Below are 21,155 nucleotides of genomic sequence, written 5' to 3' on the forward strand. Positions count from 1 at the left end.
AGTAAAATAAAAAATATTAACTGATCACCTCCATCTTCTGAAGTTAGAGTTAGGAATTTTCCATCCTTGAGCTCTTTCCCACTCACATCATGTGATTCTGCATTTAAGGAGCCTTTCTCATTGTTATATGCTACTTGCCAGAGATTATGATCACACTTTCAAGAGCCTTAATCAAAGAGCAAGCCTGCCTAACTTGAGCTCTACACTGCTTCTAGCGAAACCAGCTTTTCATTTGACTTGTACTGGATTCAGTTTGTGAATGCCATTTTCCTTCTGTTTCTCAACCAACTTGGATTTCCAGGTGAGGAAGCCCTTCATGGCCTCTCTCCAGCCAGCACCATTCTTAGTTTTACATTTCCCTTCATATAAAGTTGGTTACACATATGCACCCACACACACTCTCATAGGCCTGATCAGATGAGGAGGTGGACAGATCCCCAGCTGAGGAGCCCCAGTTCTCCTAAGCCTGAAATTTGGCAGGAAGGCATCACAGACCTGGAGGCATCACAGCTCCATGTCCCAAGCCTGGTGGGGATTATCCAAAGAACCTGGTGGGGTTTATCCAAAGAACCTGGTGGGGTTTATCCAAAGAACCTGGTGGGGTTTATTGTGTGTACATCTTGCTGTGGTGCAAATGAGAGCACATGACCCAGAAAGAGTGGTACCAAAACCCCAGAGGCTGCCTGGGGATGTCCCTCTTGTGCTTCCAAGGACTCTAGGGATAAATGTCCATCCAACAGACCCAGAGTTTTGTCTACCAAACCCCAGGTGCACCCAGCTCCCAGCAGACGGAGCAGGTTGCTGCCCAGTCTGAGACCTGTCTCCAGAACCAGAGTGACTGAAGGATGCCCTGGTGGACACGTGTGTCAGCAATATGAACATTTTGCCCTAAAGCCCTCAGAAAAAGACTTCTTTAACACCTGAGCTAACTTCACAGGCTGTCATTCACAAAATATTTCAGTGGTGTTAGAGCAACCAAAATGAGAGTAAGGGGAAGAAAGACCAACCTTACTTCCCTTCAGGTCTGTGCTTTCCTGTGATTGATGCAAAATTCTCTGGTACCTCTTCATATTTTATTTCATTGATGATGACTTCCATGTCAGGTAGGGCACAATGTAAAAAGGATCTGAATAATTTATTACTGACCTGACAGGGGAAGAAGCAAATAATGAACAAATTGTTATCAAGGAGCTTTTAAAGGAAAAATAAATATTTCACTGCAGATTATAAATTCTTTCTGCTGATAAATGACAGCCAGCTGTGACCACTGAAAAAAGCTTCGTTCAGTCCAATATCCCAGCTCTGGGATTTTCCTACAGTGCTGGTACAGTGGTACTTGTGGCACACACCACCACACACACAGACAGGCACACATGGAGGTACATCTATGTACATGTGCTGCTGGGCCAATGAGGCTCCATGGCCAAAAACTCTGTGTCAGGTCTTGTCAAACTGGGACTCATTTTTGATGTCAACACCTGGCCGAAGTGCTTTGCCTGCAGCAGGAGCTTTCCTGACTATGACCATCAGGATGTGCAGAATGGAGTCCACATTAAAGAAAACATACCTAGGAAGTTTGCTAAATAAGAAAAAAAATGTTGAACTGGACCTGTTTGCTGAGTCAGGATGATGTAAAGGTGCTTGAGAAGAATAAACACTCCCACTTCTGAGTCATCTGATAAAATCACGTTCTTTGACTATCTCAGCTCTGCTGATATGAATGACTTATACGGAAAATACTCAGTAGTTTGAAGATTGCCAGGTTCAAGGAAACTCTTGGGAATACACAGACTGCTTGGTAGATGGGTGTGTGCTGCACACTGTTTCTGTGGATTTACACAAGCTGTCCTTCTGATCTCACTCATTGACAAAGGAGGAGTGCCATGGCGCTGAGAACAAAGCTGAGCTAGTGTAGAAATGGTGTATGAACAAAGCCAGACACCTCAGATTTTGGTCAACAGATTGCAGATTTTGCAAAATCCAGATAGCAAAAAAGATTTTCTACTGGGGCACCTTTTTCAGATTTGAGGCATTTCCCTAGGAATCTGCTACTTCTTGTAAGAGCAAACTCAGCCTACAAATACAGCAGGTTCCCTAAGAGCCAAGGTATATGCTAGCAAAACTCTTGGGTTGGTGGAGTGGGAGCAGGCAGAGGCTGGGGAGCCATCCTGCATGCTCTCAGCCAGTGCCCAGGAGGCTCCTTTTCCCCTCAAAGGTACACGGGTGACATTGTCACCTTGATAGCAATCACAGGCAAAGCACTGGCTGTGGCAACTGCACTGCTCTGGTAGGGGATGTGGATTTGTGTATTGTAGAAAGGGAGACAGATGAAGGACGATGTCTGTGCCACTAACTGTGTTCTATTCACTTTGTCCCAGACTAATCTTTTGTTCATCTAGTGTGAATTTGATAGCCATTTTTAGCTGAAAAGCTGCACTGGCTTTTAGCATCCTTTTTTGTTCCACAGGGAGTGCTCATTACCCAGCGAACAAAAAGGTTTCTGGGTCAGAATGACCTGCTGGCTTGTGCTTTAGGATCAGGCATCTTAATTGCAGTGGGGAGGCACCCAGCAGAGCACCTCCTTGGGCTCTGAGAGAGCAGAGACCCTTGACTCCTCATTCTCAGGGCATTAGCCAGACACTGCTCTTGCTGCTTAGGATGAAAGTGAATCAGAATCCCAGCTCTTGGGACTTTATAACCAATATAATAAAGACAGCTAATGCTACAAAATAGTAAAACAACCATCAGTTAGGCTGAGAATGTCACTAATGGATATTTTCCAGCCCTGCTTCCAAGCATAGCACTGGACTTTCAGCAGAGCAATTAGAACAATGCCTAGAGTGGAAATATCTCATATGAACCAAGTCCTTCTGGGTGGTTTGGCTGCAAATTTTGCTCATGCTTAAGGTTCAAAGAATGTGAAAAGGGTTCAAAAATTTGAGGAAGGGGGATGATGCACATTTTCAAAACATAACCTCTGGCTCCTCTTAAGAGGGACAACCCAGGAAACACAGTGCTATGACATACCAGAGAGGTCACCTTACCTAAAATTGGTTGTCCAGAGGAAACAGACTAAACTGCTTCATCTTTGTCTCTCAGTCCCTGAGTATTGCTGTGCTGTTATTGCTACATCCCCATGAAGAAGAAGGTTGCTCTTCAAGCACCCCAATAGCTAAGGGAAGTTTGAGGCCTGCTCACCTTGCTGGAGGTGGAGGGCACCAACTGGACAACCCAGACCCCTGGGAGCACATTGTGGTGCTGGGGTGCTGTGCTGCACTGTGTCCTGGTGCTACCTCAGATTCAGGCAGAGACCTGCTACTACACAGTAAACAACAGACAAAAGGTGGGACCAGGCGGAGGGAGTGACATTTTCTGTTCTGGAGGACAAAGAGAGAAAGCACTATTCTGCAATGTTAATCCCAGCAGCAGGGGGACCCTAAAATAGTGTCCTTGATTCTGGCAGAGGCAACCAGGGTTATTGCTCATGGTGCCAGCTGAGCAAGCCTCCCAGTGCAGGTCAGCCCTCAGCACCCTGTGGGTCCCACTCACAGGCAGCCACCCTGATCCTGAAACAAACCCCAAACCCTTGAGCACTCAGCTCAAGTCATGCCATCTCTGGAGCTACAAGATCAGATAAACAGAAGTGCAGGGTGAATGCAGCATCTGGATTTAGGAGCAAATTCTGAAGTTCCCCAAAGCTTGGGAAGATTTGGTACAAGATAGTTTGCTTGGCATTCTTCTCTTCTTCACCAGTAATCCTTCTCCCACCCAAAAGCAGGCCAAGCATTTGTATTGACTCAGGTGTAACATTCACAAAAAACTCCTTACGGGCAGTGCCATAGACCTGCAAGGATCCTCTGCCTTTAGCAAGTACAGTGGAAATCTAAAGAAGCTTCCTCACTTTGCCTCAGTATCTTGCTTTAGCAATAAACTGCTGCAATCATATCTCTTGTCCAGAGGAAATAAGGTTCATCTCTCTGCTTCGAGGAATTCAAGCAAATGCACTTCAAAGGAGTGGCTGGTTTGTAAGTGCTGTGGTATAATTGCAGAAGAGCAGCCTGTCCAAATGTATCCACATTCAAGGACATTCTGCAGCTCTTCTCTGCCCATGAGTCTATGTACTGAAGACAGCATAATCAGGTAAAATAGTAAAGTTTCTGTGCTGCAAACAGAGTGCTGAAAAATGCTGGGCTTGTTACTTGTCAAGATGGCAAGTTCATTTATTCTACCTACTCCAAAAGGAATAAGCAACACAATTTTTTCTAAGTTTGAAGTCAGTCTGGCAATGGTTAAGGGCTGTAAAACAAAGACTGAGTCACCTCTATTTATACAGTCCCATTGTCCACACTATGTCTTGAGCACAAAATCCAAACCAATAAGACCCCCTGCCAAGACTGCAAGAATTTAAAACACCACCAGCTCAACCAAGTAAAGCAGTCTCATTGACTGCAAGAGGCTGCCCTTTCAAGGGTCAGACGAGTACTTAAACTAATAGTTGCATGTAATATTTGGCAGCTTGGGTACAAAGAAGATGTAAGGCATGAAGAAATAGGCACTTCCTCTTCCTAAAGTTTCTTATCTGTACTCCAGCAACTAAGCTTTGCTATAAAATGAGAAAGGAATCAAACTGCTCCTGGATTTGATTCTTGCACAACCAAAGCCTCAGGTACATTGGAATATGAATCCATATTTGCCAATTAGCCAACTTAAAAATGCTTAAGTAACTTCAATGTATTAAGCTTAAATGCAATATGTCTGTCCAACACAACCCCAAAAACATCCAAAAATACCCACGGATTCAGGTTTGTTGGAAATATATACTGGGCATCTAATGCAGTTCTAGTTTCACATGATGGAAGGAAGTCACATCAGATTAGGTCCTACTCACTTGAGATCTTTTCCGGTAGAGATATGCATAAGAAAGAGAGTTCCTATGTATATTTCTAATATTTTTGCCAATCTTTGCCCATCTTTTGTTTAGTGCTAACAGAGTATAGAGAAATTAAAGAGGTGATATTAACATGCCAAATACAAAATATACCTTTTCCTTTGGTTTCTGGTAAGGATTCTTAGTTCCTGGAAAAAGTCCTCTTCAACTCAAGATACCAGATCCACGCCAGCTGATAAAGAGGGATGAGCAAATCCAAATCAAATACAGACAAATAAAACATCATGTTTTATTGCGAAAAATAGGAGAGGGTTTCTGGCCATCTGCCAGGAAAATAATGAAGGATTAGCTGGACATTTCTTATTTCAATACCCTGATCTTTTATTACTGTTCAAATTTCCACCTTGGTATACAATTTGAAGAGGTGGATGCTTCTCATCATGAGCAAATCTCTTAATTGTGACAAATACTTAGAAAAAAAATGAGAAAGAAGAAAGCAGGAAAAAGCATATCTCCTCCTGAGAAGGAGGAAGCGATTCTGTATGACAAAAAGCAAACACATCTTCAACTGCAGGAAGATGGTGTGTTTTCTCCAAAATATGCTTCAGAGCAACCTTTCATGGTCTCTGTATTTAGTGGCCACTTATTTCTATCTGTGTCAATAAATAACTGGAGCCTCAACTTCTTCAGGTTTAACCTGGCTCTCTTGGGAGAAAACTGCCGGCAACTCAAACATTGCTCTTTTGCTTCTATTTCAGTCCTGAGGGCCAAACATAGATAGGCCATGGGGACAAAGGGCATGTGCATTTTGAGTGAAATGGGAACTAGAAACTCAAAGTTTACACTGTCATGAGTGAATGGTTTAGGTCATTTAACAAATCACCATCAGCAAAAGCAGGTTTAATATAAATTTGTAAAAGCACAGCGAAGTTCAACAGCAGGTCCACTCTAGTACTCACTGCCTAGATAAAGCACACAAAGGAAAATTGTATTAGAATCACTTTAGAATTATTTATACAGAGGCTGGGGGCACAAAAGGGTAAAAGGGAGACCCTCTCGTTGAGTAACAAGGTTCAGAAGAAGAACCCCTCTCTTTCTAAACTCTTGATGAAGCCTAGGCGTGACTGTGCCCAAACTTAACCCAGAACAGTTTACAACTTAAGGATTTAACATCCCTTAATAATTTAATACTTTAAAAAATATTCAATAGGGTGTATTGTAACCATAGCAGTAGAACTGAGATGGAAACATTCAGGCTACACTTGCTATAAGCTGTAAGGTGTCTAAATCAATTCACATATGCACACACATAGAAGTATGTGCAAAGTTATAGGTTTCTGTTTAAAAATCCGCCTCAAGTTCAGTGAAATATGTCAAATGCCCTTGCATTTCTCAACGGGCAAAGGACTGATCCTCAAGGAGGCAGGGATATCAGCCCAGTCCCATGGGCAACTTTTAGCCACAGTTCCCAGAGTCTCACATGTGAGAGCTGGTAAGCTCCAAGAGGCATCCCACTCAGAGACTGTGGTGAGCTGACCTTGGCTGGACACCAGGTGCCCACCAAAGCCACTCCATCACTCCCCTCCTCAACTGAACAGGGGAGAAAGCTTCATCAGTCAAGAAAAGGACAGGAAGAGATTACTCATCAGTTACCACCACAGGCGAAACAGATTTGACTTAGGGAAATTATCTGAATATATTACTAATAAAAATCAGAGTAGGAGAATCAGAAGTAAAAAAAATCTTATAAACAGCTTGCCCACACCCCTCCCTCCTTCTCAGACTTAACTTTATTCCTGAGTCTCTACGTCCTTCCCCACATTGTTGTGGGGAGACAGGGAATGGTCAGTTGATCACTTACTGTTCTGCCACAGCTTCCTCCTCAGGGAGAGGAGCCCTTCCCCTGCTGCACAGTGGCATGCCTCCCATGTGAGACAGTGCTCCGTTAGTTTCTCTAGTGTAAGACCTTCCCATAGGCTGCAGATCTTCATGGACTGCTTCACCAGTGGCTCCCTCACGGATTTGCAAGTCCTGCCAGCAAACCTCCTCCACCATTGGCTCCTCTCTCCAAGGGTCTGCAGGTCCCTGCCAGGAACCTTCTTCAGTGTGGGCTTCCCACCACACGCCTGTGGTGTTTTTTCAGCATCCACCTTTTCCAGCATGGGGCTCTCCATGGGCTGCAAGGGAACATCCTGCCTCACCATGATCTGCGCCATAGGATGAAGGGGAACCTCAGTTCTGGTTCCTGGAGCACCTCCTGCCTCTCCTTCTCCACCTATCTTGGTGTCTGCAGAGTTGTTCCTCTTACATATTCTCACTCTACTCTTCTTTGGATACAATTGTTCCTATGCAATAACTTTTTTTTCTTTTTAAATATCATATTATAGAGGCACTACCATGTCACTGAAGGGCTTGGCCTTGGCCAGTGGCAGGTCCATCTTGGAGTCAGCTGACATTGCTTGTGTTGGACATGGGGGAAGCTTACATCAGATTGTCAGAGAAGTCAAGCCCATAGCCCTCCTGCCACCAGAACCTTGCCACACAAACCCAATGCAGATAGAGATGTTGCTTACAGCCCTCTGTGGTCCAGGAGACCTCAAAGTGCTTCACTCAAGAACCACTGTTCATACAGTTGTTAGATGATTTGCTTTAGTCATTCTGGTCACAATCAGGGAATTTTAACTCAGATTTTCCTCAGAAAAAGTCCAATAACAAAAATATTGATACACTGGGGCTGGTGTTTAGACATAAATAAGGTTTTAAGGCTATTCATTAGAAAATTGCAGTTCATTAGACAACAGAGGTACTTGGGAACAGAAGATTCATTTGATTAACTCAAGGGTAAATAAAGTGCCCATTAATCACAGCCAAGGCTAACAAGAATTCCTTGATCATAGAGTAGTCAAGGCAGGGATGTAAGTGGGGGATGTGCACTACCACATACACCCAGTTTCATGCACAGTCTTGGGATGTACTGCTCCAAGGCTGGTTAGTGTTTAATTTCAGGACCAAATAGACAAAGGCATCAGATTAGGCATTTTCTTAGGCACCTTTCAATGAGAGTGCATCCCAACAAATACCATTTGCCTACTGAAGGCTTGATCTATCGTCTTAAGGCATTACTAGTGTTTTAAGTTTAATCTATGTTACAAAGGGATTTAATCTGTGCTAAAAAATAATTTAAAAAAAATAATAAGGGCTGGGTTGTTTTTACAGGCTCCTGAATGGCTGTATAGTATATGGAGGCTGCAGAAATTAGAGCCTTGAGAAAGTGTTAGAGAGATGCCCAGTGCTTCTCAAGAGAGATGTCCAAGCTAATGTATATTAGCTATATGGGTGTGTTAGCTTGGCACAGCCTGGTTTTTGGTAGCAGATGGTGCCACAGAAGTGGCTTCTGTGAGAAGCTGCTGGAAGCTTCCACCATGTCTGACAGAGCCAATCTCTGATGGCTCTGAAGATGGACATGTGCTGGCCCATTTAGAGAGGATGGAAATGCCTCTGTGATGACATATTTAAGGAAATCAAAACAGCACAGGTGCAGTTTTTTTCCAGAGGTAGTGAAGCGCTGCCAGCAGGGGCCATGGCCAGCATGGCACGTGGTGATGTGCCACCATGGCCACCACCATCCCAGAGTGGCCCACACGAGCCTTTCCAGCTTGGCTGCCCCTGGCCAACCGTGCTGCAGGCGAAGAGGGCAGGGACAGGGGCAGTGGCTGCCCCTTCCCAACACCCCACATAAAGAGAGGCACTAAATTGGGCCAGCACCGCGGTGCCACCACTGCCCACGTGCCACGGGGCCACCTGGCCAGCAACAGAAACACAATGAGCAATTCCTCCATGTGGAACAGAGATGAAATCAACCTCTCAGCACCCTGGGATCCTGCAAGAATCTTGAATTAGTGGAACTTGTTGGCAATGGTACCTACAAACAGCAGTTTTTCTGCTAGTCAGAGAGGAGGAGGAAGGGAGGACATGTGAGGGAAAACAACATGGGGACACCAAGGTCAGTGGGAAAGGAAGAGGGGAGGAGGTGCTCCAAGCATTGGAGCCGAGATTCCTCTGCAGGCCTCTGTGGTGAGGACTATGACAAAATAAGCAGTCACCCTGTAATGCATGAAGTCCATGGGAGGTGCAGAGATCCACGGCATGCCGAGGGCAAAGTGCTCTCGCTGGAGCAGGTGGATGCCAGAGAAAGGTGTGGTCTAATGGGAGGGAGACCTGAATAGAGAAAGAGTGCCCCTGCTCCCTCCCAGAGACAGAGAGAGCCCTGGCTTCCAAACTAGAGCAGCCTGTCCTTAACACACTGCACCCTGTGGACCAGTGACCCACGCCACAACAGTTTTGGGAAGACTGTTTGACTGTGGGAGGGACCCCACAGCATAGCAGAGAAAAGGTTCCTGTCCCTGAGCAAACAGAAAATGATCTCGAGTGACAAACTGACCAAAACCCCTGTGCCCTGTCTTCCTGCACTGTTGCTGGGAAGGAGGGAGAGGCTGGGGGGAAACAAGGTCTTTTAAAGGCTTATATTTACTTCTCATTATCCTCCTCTGACTTTGTTAATAATAAATTTACTTTATACCCTTAAATTTGAGCCTGTTTTGCCCTTAGAGTGTTTTTTCTCCCAATCCTTATCTCAATTCATGAGCCCTTCGTTAATCTTTTTCCCTCTCCTCTGCCAAACTGCAGCAAGAGAGGGTGAGTGAATAACTCTCATGGGTACCTGGCATCTGGCCAGTGTCAAACCATGACAATGGGAGACAAAAGCAGTGTGAGCCAGCTACAATAAAGGAGATACACATAAAAAAGGCAGCCTACATGCAGTTCAGAAGCCTTTCCTTCTGTTCTGACCAAAACCACCCAAAAAGCCAGTGACCAGACAATGTAAATTAAGACAGAGGTCCACTTGGAAACACAATCTTTGTTTGGAGTCAAGAAACAATGGGTGATTGGTGTCAACCGCCATTGAGTGGGTGGGTGTGGTCCCAAGACAAAGGCTGGAGATAACTCCCAGGCATTGCAGCTGTCAGTCACTGCCCAGCCCTGAGTGCCCTCACTGTCTGGTCCTCTGCATTTCACCTGCCCTAACAAACTTCCTTTGACTTCCCTCAACCAGCCAGCCGCTGGCCTCGCTCTTAAGAGAAGCAAGCCTAGGCTGGGCCCAGACCAAAACCCAGCAGCCAAACTCTGGCTTTCTGTTTGCAGTGACTCAGCAGTTTCAAGTGTTTGCTGAATTGCAACCTAAAACCAGTGTACCAAAGCTCATGATGCAAGCTGGCTCCCAGAGAGCTACAAGGCTGTAGAATCCTGGTTCCTCTCTCTTGTATGACTTTATTTTCAGCAGATCAAGAGCAAAGCTTTCAAGTAACAGCACCCGGGAATGGGTCCAGGCTTCTCACTGGACCAGTTTCTTTTTGCATACAACCCTCCCCCAAAACCAAACCAGTATGTTGCAATGACAGCATGCTTTCTGTATGAGTCTGTTGACAAAATCTGGGCCTTTATTCCAATGCTGAAAGGAGAAATGAGTCAAGGGAGCCCTTAATCTTGTTAAGGGCTCAGAGGACTCTGAAACATTAATTGGCCTGTCTAGACCAGCTCTGCGTCTGGACACTGTTATTGTAGCTTCTATTGCAACTATTGAAATTAAAGCTTGGGACCACACACACGCTCAAAATTTAATTTATTTCTTTACACTGCATACGCTATTTCCTGCTTGCAGCCTCTTTTCTTTTAGTTCTTAACAAAAATGAACTCCATATTAATTGTTTTTTGTCTGTAAGTTGCTAAGTTTCCAATTGCTAAGCTTCTGTGCTTTGTAGCTGCCGGGAAAAAAAGCTAGGGCTGTGATTGCTTTAGAAGGAAAATACGTAAATATGATGCTAAAGAGTAAACTAAGAACTGAAAGGGCTTATCTGGCACAGACGTAGCTGTGCAACACAACCTCAAGGGAAGGGCCCTGCTGAGCTCCACATCATGGTTCAAGTTTACATCTCAAATTTGGGTAAAATCTCAAGAAAATCTCCAAATTTTAAAAAAACTTCTGATTGAGACAGGATTTTCCCCAGACCACAGTCAGGGGATTCCATCTGGAGGAGAGGATGCCTCATCTATCCCCACCCACTGGTGCTTGCCTGGTGCAGTGCTACAACACTGGTAGGAAAAGCCAGGGTTTATCAGAAAGCAGATGGCCAAGAAGAAGCCCACCAGCCCATGTGGACTATCCAGGTGCCCCCCTGCAGAAACCCCCACCTCTCCAACACCATGCACAGACCCCAAACAAGGGGTAGTCAGGGAAGAAATTGATGTCTATGTTGCAGCAGGGCACCTGCACCCAGGGACAGCACCCAGCCCACTTGTCTCTGGTGGCAGGCAGCAGTAGTGCACTATGCAGAAGCATCTCTCATGAGGCCAGGGGTGCCCAAAGGCTGTTAATGAGTATCACACTTCTCAGAAATGTCTCGTAACTCATTCTGGAGTTGCCATGAGAGGAAATTGCATGGCAATAAAGCAGAATTATTTGGTTCCTGTTAATTAACCAGAAAGGTGGTAAACATTAACTATCTTTGAAAATCATGTGATGCATACAGATGTGCAAGTTTGCCTCTCAGCTCTCCAAAACACTGTTTTGGTTTTTTTCCTTTGGAGGTTTCTGGAAGTGGGCTGTCTCAAGGATCCTGTAGAACATGACAGTGCTCTGAGGAGGAATTAAATGTCCAGCACAGGAAGGAAAAGCAGCAGCTATGCCATCCTGCATCATTAATCACTGTCATATCCTTTGCCCTGCAGCAGTTCAGGGAGTTGGTATGACAGCACTGGCTGCAGCAGCATTCACCTTTCCAGCAGAGCAGAAAATGAAAGGAAGATCCACACATTCCGCTGCCTCTCACTAGGCATATGACCACAGCTTCACTGGGAGGGCCATGGTCTGAGTGTGGCATAGCCAAGTAACTTGAAAACCTCTTCTGGTTGGAGGCTAAGGTTCAGCCTGGCTGTAGAGAGGGTGGAATGGGATCCATTGTTCCTCTGTAGCACACAGAAAAGCCAAGGCCAGGTCTTCTCCTCATGCCTGCTGTTGGGTGGAAAAGGTTCCCTTGTACTCCTCGGCTCCAATAGCCAACACTGGTGCTGACAGATGCCTGAAATGCATCACTGGCACTCGTGTGACCTGTAGCCAGTCTTATACTTGGGTACCATCTATCAGTGGTTATCCTGATCATATGGACAGACCCACAAACCACACATATATGTTGGCCAAACAGCTGTGAAATCCTTATGAAACAGGTGACACCTGCCACCAGCATGGATGTGGCATGCATTTACAGCATCTCTTCTGCCCGGATGTAACAGTGGCTTGAGATGTCTGATGAGTAAGTCTGAGACTAGAAGGGAGGCTTCTCTGTCCTCGGGCTCTGGCTGTGTGCTTCCTCAAGCCTTGCTGTCATTGCATGAATCACAGCTACCTCCAAGCTTGTGGAAGGGACAAGAGCACATGTCTCACGAGACAGCCAGGTAGTTTTGTGTCTTCCTGTCTGCTCTAGGTCATCTCAGCTCTGTTTTTCAAATGCTTTATTACAGATGTCTTCAAGGATCCTAAGCTTTTCCAGGATGTGGTGACCATCTTCCTACTCATCCTTGCTTATTGCACATCCAAAAATATAATTGCTTTGAAAAATGCCAGGTGGACAACTTCTGCAGTGCAAATATGGGCACTTCAGCATTATTTGTTTAGGCACAGAAACGCGATTGTATGTGCAATGGAAACTGAAAACTTGGGCACACCTCTCTAGTGAGCATCATGGCTCTGTTAAACAAGCATCTATGAAATCACAGATTACATGTTTTTTAAGCTTGACTCCATACCCACACAGAACCATCCCCTGGCCTGAGCCAGCAACAAGAGATGAAGCACTGTTGGTTTTGGGGAAGAAAATGAGATAGAGATGGTTCATGGATGCACTGCGTTTGCAAGACACAAGGGAAGGGGGTAGTCTACAGGGGTGGCTTCTACGAAAAGCTTCTAGAAGCTTCCCCCATGTCCAAGTCCAATGGAGACAATGCCATGCAGCTACAAAATAGAACCACCATTGGTCAAGGCCAAGCCCATCAGCAGTGGAGGTAGCTCCTCTGGAGTAACAGAAGGAGAAGAAGTTACTGTGTAGGAAAGGAGAGCCAGGGAGAGGAGTGACAATATGTGAGAATATATGAGAGAGGCTACTTTGCAGACACCAAAGCTGGTGACGAAGGATAAGGAAGAGATATTCCAGGGACCTGGGGTGAGACCATGGAGAAGGTATTCTCCTGTAGCCCACAAAAGTCCACAGCAAAGCAGAGATCTACTTGCAGCCCTTGGAGAAATCCAGTCCAGAGAAGGGGAAGAGTGTGAGGAGTCCTCCCCCTGGAGAGGAAGGAGCAACAGAGACAATGTGTGATGAACTGATTGCAGTCTTCTCCAACTCCCTGCATTTCTGGGAGATGAGACAGAGAAATTGGCCAGGAACAAGGGAGAGATGGGGTGGAAGGTGATTCTTTAGTATTTAGTTTTATTTCTTATTACCCTACCCTGATTTGGTTGGTAATAAATTCAATTGATTTCTCCTCCAAGCCAAGTTTTGCCCATGATGGTAATCAGTGAGTGATCTTTTCCTGTACTTATCTCAATCCACAAGAATTCCCTCCTCTGCCCAGCTGAAAAGCAGAATGACAGAGCAGCTTTGAGGAGCACCTGGTGTCCAGCCAGGGCCGACCCACCACAAGAGGCAGCCATACAGCTGTATTTTAAGAGACTTGTCAATCCCCCAACCTAGGGACAGCCATGGGTGCAAGGACAGAAAACACTGCTGAGGCAGTGCTCTAGTGTTCTGAGGTCCATCTTGTGGCAGGGATGTGATGCTGTCCCACGGATATGACATGAAGGCCTTGAGAGACCTTGGGATGCAGGCTCAAAGCTAGTTTGCCTTTCTCTTTCGGCCGTTCTTCCTTCATGCTGCTAACAGCTTCTTTATTGCACTGCTACAAGGTCTCCAGACATCAGATCACCTACTTCACATTTGCAAGTGGAGCATGAAAGTAAGAGCTGTGTGGAATCCTGAGAGGAGTAACACTTGTTCTTCTGAAGCCAGTGAAGATGACCCAATGCCCCACATCCACTCTAGTTTTTGGAGCAAAGAGGACCATAGAGGCACTAACTTTGGGACCCTGGTGCCAAATTTGTATCTACAGTGGTCCAGGGAGTGTACAAAACAGGACAGAGGGGGCATATGAGCCCCACACCTTCCCAATAAGGCCATGAACAATTCTCAGTGTAAAACCACATCATGGTTTTTAAATCAAACCTGACAAATGCATCTGTGCTGAAGGTCAAAGTCTGTGTGACTTACGCATCTGAGTCCCTCAGCCTGCAGGTAGTGCAGGAATGCGGAGTTTTGTGAGACAGATTCAGAACTACACAGAAATGTAGTATTTTGCCTCCAGAAGTAAAGATGCAGAGCATGGTGTGAAGAAAAAGAAACTAGGAGAGGTCAAGATTTAAGAAAAGAACAAGACAGGGAAGAGAGTAAAGCTTAAAGAGAAAGAGAAATAAAGCAGAAGTGCTTTGGGCAGCAGATAGTCAAAAAAATGTTTGTCATTGGCACTGGTTTGTAATTGGAATGTAATGCAAAGAAAAATGAAGAGCTGTACCTTATTCCCACACCCCTTCTCACACACTGCTTCTTGCAGGCAGCACAGTGTGGTCTGCCACAGCCAGCGCCAAAAGGCACTGGACTCCTACATATTCGATTGGGAGATCAGAGCCAGGCTTGATACAAGGACACGTGGATGGTGGCAGTCAGAATAAACACTTCAGGACCACAGGAGCCTACCTCAGGTGCCTAGGGACATTTGTCGGTCTGTGAACAAGATTTGAGAAGGTAGCTAAAGACAATTACAGCTCGCAACTTCTCTACATTACATAACAAAGCACCCTTGTGTGATGTCAATACTTTTAATGCAAATGTGAGTGTTAGTTCAGTGGTAACAGACCAACTCAGTGTATTTCATTCAGAAACTTGCATTTAAGATGAAGAAAACCAAGATCAGCTGGCAAATTGTGCTAGTGGAAACTGGCTGAGCCCTGCTGATTTCCTGGAAAACTCTGAAGAAAAGGGTCCTGCCCACACAACAATGAGCAGACTCATCTCTGGTGAAATATATACATTAGTCATTTCCAGGAACAATTGTATTTCAGATAAATTCTAAATGAAAAGTACTGGACCAAATCCTTGATGAATGGGAATTATGTGTGAAAGTTTTAGTAACCGCAGGCCTGCATGGGTGGCTTCTTTGAGAAACTGCTAGAGGCTGCCCCCCTGTCCAATGGAGCCAATGCCAACCACCTCCAAGGTAGACATACACTGGCCAAATTAGCAAAGGTGCTAGCATGTCTGGGGTAGGAGATTTAAGAAGACACTGAGGTCAGTGAAGGAGAAGGGAAAGGAGGTGATCCAGGCATCAGAGCAGAGATTCCTCTGCGGTCTTTGGTGAAGACCACAATGTGGCAGTCCTTGCTGCTGCAGCCCATGAGAGTTCACAGTAAAGCAGGACCTACGGGACCTGCGGTCTGTGGAGGATTTCATGCCCAGAGCAAGGGGATGTCCCACGGAGGCTGAGACCCCATGAGAAGCTTATTCTGGAACAGGCTTCTGGTAGAACCTGTGGACCCATGGAGAAAGCAGACTGTACTGGCACAGGTTTGCTGGCAGGACTTCTGATCCCCCAGGGGACCCTGGCTGGAGCAGTCTGTGCCTGGTGGATGGCACCCCAGGCAAGGGACCAACACTGGAGAAGTTCATGAAGAGTTGCTGCCCTTGGGAAGAACCCATAATGAAGAAACTCCTGGAGGACTGTCTCCATGGGAGGCATTCCACTGTGAGGAAGGAGTGCCAGAGATAATGTGTGAGGAACTGACTGCAGCCCCCATCCCCCATCCTTCAGTGCCACTAGGGGCTAGGAGGTAAAGAAAATCAGCAGTGAAGTTGTGCCAGAAAGGAGGGAGTGGTGGGGAAAGGTGTCTTAAGGTTTGTTCCTATTTCTCATTATCTTATTTGTGATTTTAACTGGCAATACACTTATTTTTCCAAGCTGAGGCTATTTTGCCTATGACAGTAACAGCAGTCTGTCCTTAAACCACAAGACTTTTGTTATAATTTCTCTCCCCTGTGCAGTTCAGAAGGGGGAGTGATAGAGTGGCTTTGGTGGCCAGCCAAGGTCAACCTGCCACACCTGGAAGCAAAACACACACTAACCATTTTGTCCTCTACATAGACACTACATACATGTTTACTCTGCATGACCTGCTTCCTCAAAGACACCTCCACATGTGCATCTCCACATATCCTGAAACACCAGTGTTTGCCTATGATCAGGCCTAATCAGCAGATACTGTCCCCCAAACAAAAAATTGTGAAAATGCACATGTCCCAAAAAAGCAAAAATATATCCTCTCCAGGAGTCTCTTGGTCTCCCATACCTTGGTCTCTCTGCAGATACCCAGCACAAGCATAGCAATCACAAAGTGCTAAATTTCAGCTTCATGCTTTGGTACAGCCTTGAAATTCTCTTTTCCTCTTTGTCCACTGTTGTCGTGAAGGTCAAGAGCCTTGTAATACTGTCCTGATCCCCAGAGTGTTGCTCCTGAGTAGCAGCAGGGGATGTTTTGCACAGACAGATGCAGCAGCATTCCCTAGGAAAACGAAGGTATCCCTAAAAAAAGATGCAGCTCTCTACAAAAAAATAGACACAACGTGTCTCATGGGAAAAATGCAGGTCTGCTTGCTCCAGCCTGCTCTGCTACCCCAGGAAGAGCAGAGGCGGTGATCATGGAGGAGGTGACTGAGTTTGAGAAACTTAAGGCAAATACACAACATGGGTTTGTCTTGACATGAGCTTGAAGCACCTCAATACCAGAGAGTACAGACGAGCATTCCCATGTTTGTTGACCTCATGTGAGTGTACCTTCCTTTCTGGACACCTTTATGGAACATGCCATAAACCCAGGTGAGCTCACAGAAGCTTTCTTTTAAAAAGAAAAACTGGTTCCTTCTAATTCAAGTCCCAAAAGCATCTTCATCTGCTTTGAAATTCTTTTCTCCAAAGAACTTACTAACACTAAAGCAAAAATTAGTGTGAGGGAAGTAAAATGGATGGTTTTTTGATTCCCACAAGTGTTTTGTTGACCAACATCCCTCCATGGTAAGGAAGCATGAACTCTGGCCAAGATCTTTATTCCCCTTTTTTTTCCCCCCACCTCATATTTTACTCTATTTCTCCCTTCATTTTTAACCAGACATGCTACATCAAGCATTCAAAAGACTCTGGGCAATTACATCTGTAGTACATCAGCCTGGGAGAGAGAAAGAAGCATGTTTCCTCTGTGACTTATGGTGGCACAACACCAAGCACACCTATCCAATTATTAAACATTTATTGCACCTTTAATAGGTCAGTTACAAAAGCAAAATCTTCCAGAAGGGCAGGCTGGAAGGAAAGGGAAAGTACAATTACAGGTTGCTGCTCTGTTGCAGTGTCAGGGCCAGGTGTTACACTCTTAATTTCCATTGTAAGACACCAGCAAATAACCTGTCTTCCTATGGTGAAATCTGATACTGCTATGGCTGGAGTTTCTGCCTCTAGAAGCTTCCTCATTTCTGCAATTGGATGCACCATTTCTTAATGTTGGACATGACTGACCATCTGTGCCATGGCTGTAGTAATGTTATCCTTGTAGCTGTGCCTTTCACTAAATGACACATTTGAGTGGTCAGGAGACCTAACAGTGGTTTTAGGAGAGAGAAGTTTGTCTTAGATATGCTCATGGGAGCTTGGAGAGCTTGAAAGAAGTTAGCACAAGCTGCTGGATCTGGTTTCCTGCTCCTTTTTTCCTTTTCCATTTCCTTTGTTCTTCCTCTTCTTTTTCCCCTCTTATTTTCATGTTTTCTCACTCTCCATGCATGCCTACGAGGAAACGGAACATGAGTGACTATTGTGTGTTGCAGCCCAAAGCCTGCCAAGAGCTTTTTTTTTTTTTTTTGGTTAATGCTGTGTAACACCACATTCAGGATGTCCAGCTGCAGACCTCCAGCCTACCTTGGGCGACTCCATGGCACTTCCTCCATCCACCAACATGCGCTATCACACAAAGAAGAAAAGACAAAGCAAGCCCTAGAAAGCAGATTCATGGCTCCAAAGCCTTTAAACTACAGACAGGTAAACAAATCTGGAAAGCCACATGGAGCTGGGGGGCATCACACCAGGACCATGTGTCACAGCTCTGGTTCATTCATTCAGATGGACACCATGATTCACAACCTGCCTCACTGTTCATTCTGTCAGGGATTACTGCTGCCCATCTTTCCTACCCTGCTTCCCACCTCTCCCAGCAGCTCAGAAAGAATTGAAACTGTAATTTGCTCAGTCTCCCATACTGCAGCTCTGACCCTGAGCACATCCTGAGTTCAACTCCAGCTCTGGGTGAAGCTCTTCCCTACTGCTGGCACATGTTGCTGTCACCTAACAGATGATGGAAATCAGCACAAATAAAGTCCAAAAAATAATAATAAAATAATGCCTTCCAAGCCAAACTGAATTCCCACCTGGATGTTTGTGAGGATCATGGCATAGCATGAACTCTCCAAAGATACAGTCCTTTTTACTGGCCTACACCTAAGTGGTACTGATTAATTCTCTTGAGGGCAACTAAATTTAGACCTGCTGACTTCCTCTCCCACTCTTTCCACACATCCAAGGAGTGTGGCCAATATATACTTACTTATAGTGCACGGGCGGCTCAGGCATTTGTCTGTGTCTCCAGACCTTTTGCAAAAGAAACTATCTAGGGACTGATTTTTGAAGCCTACATTGCCTTTCCACTCTGTCCTTCCTCAGGCCACATTTTCTGACTTTCAGAAGCAAGCAAACACATCTTTCTGAGTGTCTTTAAGTGCTTCCTGGTCCAGTGCCACTCCACATTTGCCAAGAGCCATCTCTTGCCCACCATCCTATCCAGTGGCTCCTAGGTATGACACATCATATAGCAGTCTGATGAAGCATGAAATTCACATGATTTTCAACTTCTCCACAGTCAACTTGAATATTTTTAACATCCACTCTCCGGCAGCCTGGGGGAGAGAAGTATGTTGCATTTGTGGTTGTGAAGAAGGTGGGTGGGAGTGAGGGCACCTGAGAAGCTGAGGCCTATGGTTGAATGACTGTGTGCATGGGACAGCTACAGAATTGTTAAGGTAAACAACGAGACATCCCACAGCTAAATTAAAAAAAAAAAAAGAAAGAAAAAGAAATAAAACAGGGTGTGTTTTCTGGGTGTGTAGATTTTCTTCCCCATTTAGAGGACACACATTCTTCTGTATCATTTTTATTATGTGCTGTCAAGATAGTAATTACTACAGCCTACAGAATCAAACACAGATCACATAAAATATATTGCAGTCCAGTTATTTTAGGCATCCATACAACAATCCTATAGCAATATTTTGGACTTCAAACTGCAGTATGCCTAAGCCCATACTTGACAGTAGGAGGCAAGTGGCCACATATGGCACCTGAGGAGGGACACACCTGTCCCTCCTTCTAGTTTAGCAGGGATTTTCCCACCCACACTTGCCTATAGGAAGCTGTTGGTTTCTAAGAATTTATTATCTGGGTGGGCAGCTTCCTGCCTTTGCTTGCACAGGCTTCTGCAAGAGTCACATTATGCTTGGCTGAGGTGGGGCATTCAGGAGTTGGACTCTGAAGGTCGTCTGGGATTCTTATTTTATCCTGCCAGGCAGCAGGCTGTAAAGCAAGGTGCCTTGGCTGATGAGGAATTCCCGCTTTCTCTTGAGCCAGTAGCAGCAGCTGCACCTCCCCAAAGCAGCACAGGGCAGACGTACCAGCTGTGTCTGTCAGGGCACACAGACACAAAGGCAGCAGGGACCAGCTGGAGGAAACTGGAAGAAAATATGAAAGCCAACAGAAACCACCAAGCCTTCACAGTGCTGCTTCTCACCCACAGGCATCCTGGCTCCTCTAGTGATGCTACCAAAGGAAAAAAAGGGGATGCTTATAGCATTTAACAGACAGGGGAAGAAGCAGGGAGAGTAGCATCCGAAGTGTTTCAAGCAGACAAAACCTATCAGGTCTGGAAAGAGCTAGACAGAAGGTGGCCTGCTGTGGTGCAACTAAAGTTGAGCAAAGGGGATGCAACCACAGGGCCAGAAGAGAGCTTACTCGTTCTGCTGCTGTAGTATGCCACACAATTAATAAACTTCCAAAATAAAAAATTACTTACTCAGTTTTCACCACAAGCAAAACAACATATGAGGGCACATCCTGTTGGGATGGGTTGGTACCTGTATCCAAGCCAAACTGTTTTTTGTTTTCTTTTTCTTTTTAAGGAAGAAGTGTATTTTTTATCCGGGACCTGCATTAAGTCTTCCCATCCTCTGCTCAGCTGTGTCCCAGAGCAAACCTTTCACATGCTGGTAACCCAGCTGCTAAAACCTGCAGAAAGAGCCCATTCGTGGTACACCTGGTACCAATATCCCAAAACCTAAACTTTCCTGTGTCCCATGCACTGGGAGCTGAAAGTCAGCAACCTTCAGAGCCCAACATTAAATCCCACCAGCCCGCAGGAGGAGAGGAGGGCTGTGGCAGACCTGTTTTGCACTGTGGGGTGGGCAGTGGTGCAGCATGTGGTGAAACAAAGGATGTCTCCAAAACACACAGAAATAAACAAGACAGATTGGAACTCAAGGTTCCACCACAGAGTCCCCTCGGACGGGAAGGCTGAGTTGTTCCCGTGAGGAGTCTTTCTGGCTGAGTCCCTCCATGAGGGGAGCTAGGTCAGTGTTCGGCCTGGGCAGGAACCGCTAGCGTCGCTGAGCCTTCTGGGCTGCAGAAAGGCCCGCATCCCACAGAGAAACGGCGCCACGCCGTGCTTTTGGTGTTGAGAAGGAAAACAACAAGGGAAAAAAAGGAAAAAAACATTCCCGTGATTTATTCCCGCCTTTCAGCTTTGCAGCAGCCTCGCATTACGGGCAACACCGGCTCCCTTTCTCGTAAGACGAGCAAACCGCCGCATCAGACAGAGCCGCTCCGCGGGGACACGCGGGGGGGGGAGGCCGAGCACTTCCTGCTCATCGTTACACAGCACTTTTCAAGCCTGCCTGGGCTTTCCTTTCTTCCGCGGCTGCTGCTGCCGGTTCCCCCGGCAGCCAGCAGGGACGCAGTCTCC

The 21,155-nt window shown here is 45.8% G+C and overlaps 1 long non-coding RNA gene across 1 annotated transcript; it reads right to left on the bottom strand.

Moving 5' to 3' along the window:
- Nucleotides 1-17,333: 17,333 nt before the first annotated feature.
- On the bottom strand, nucleotides 17,334-21,153 carry LOC148219716 (uncharacterized). The gene is made up of 2 exons (XR_015799653.1): nucleotides 20,211-21,153; nucleotides 17,334-17,878 (listed from the first exon to the last, which is right to left on the bottom strand). It is a non-coding gene; the product is annotated as an uncharacterized LOC148219716 (long non-coding RNA).
- Nucleotides 21,154-21,155: the final 2 nt, after the last annotated feature.

This window comes from Sturnus vulgaris, chromosome Z (assembly GCF_052056855.1).
Source record: "Sturnus vulgaris isolate bStuVul1 chromosome Z, bStuVul1.hap1, whole genome shotgun sequence".
NCBI classification, from domain to species: Eukaryota; Metazoa; Chordata; class Aves; order Passeriformes; family Sturnidae; genus Sturnus; species Sturnus vulgaris.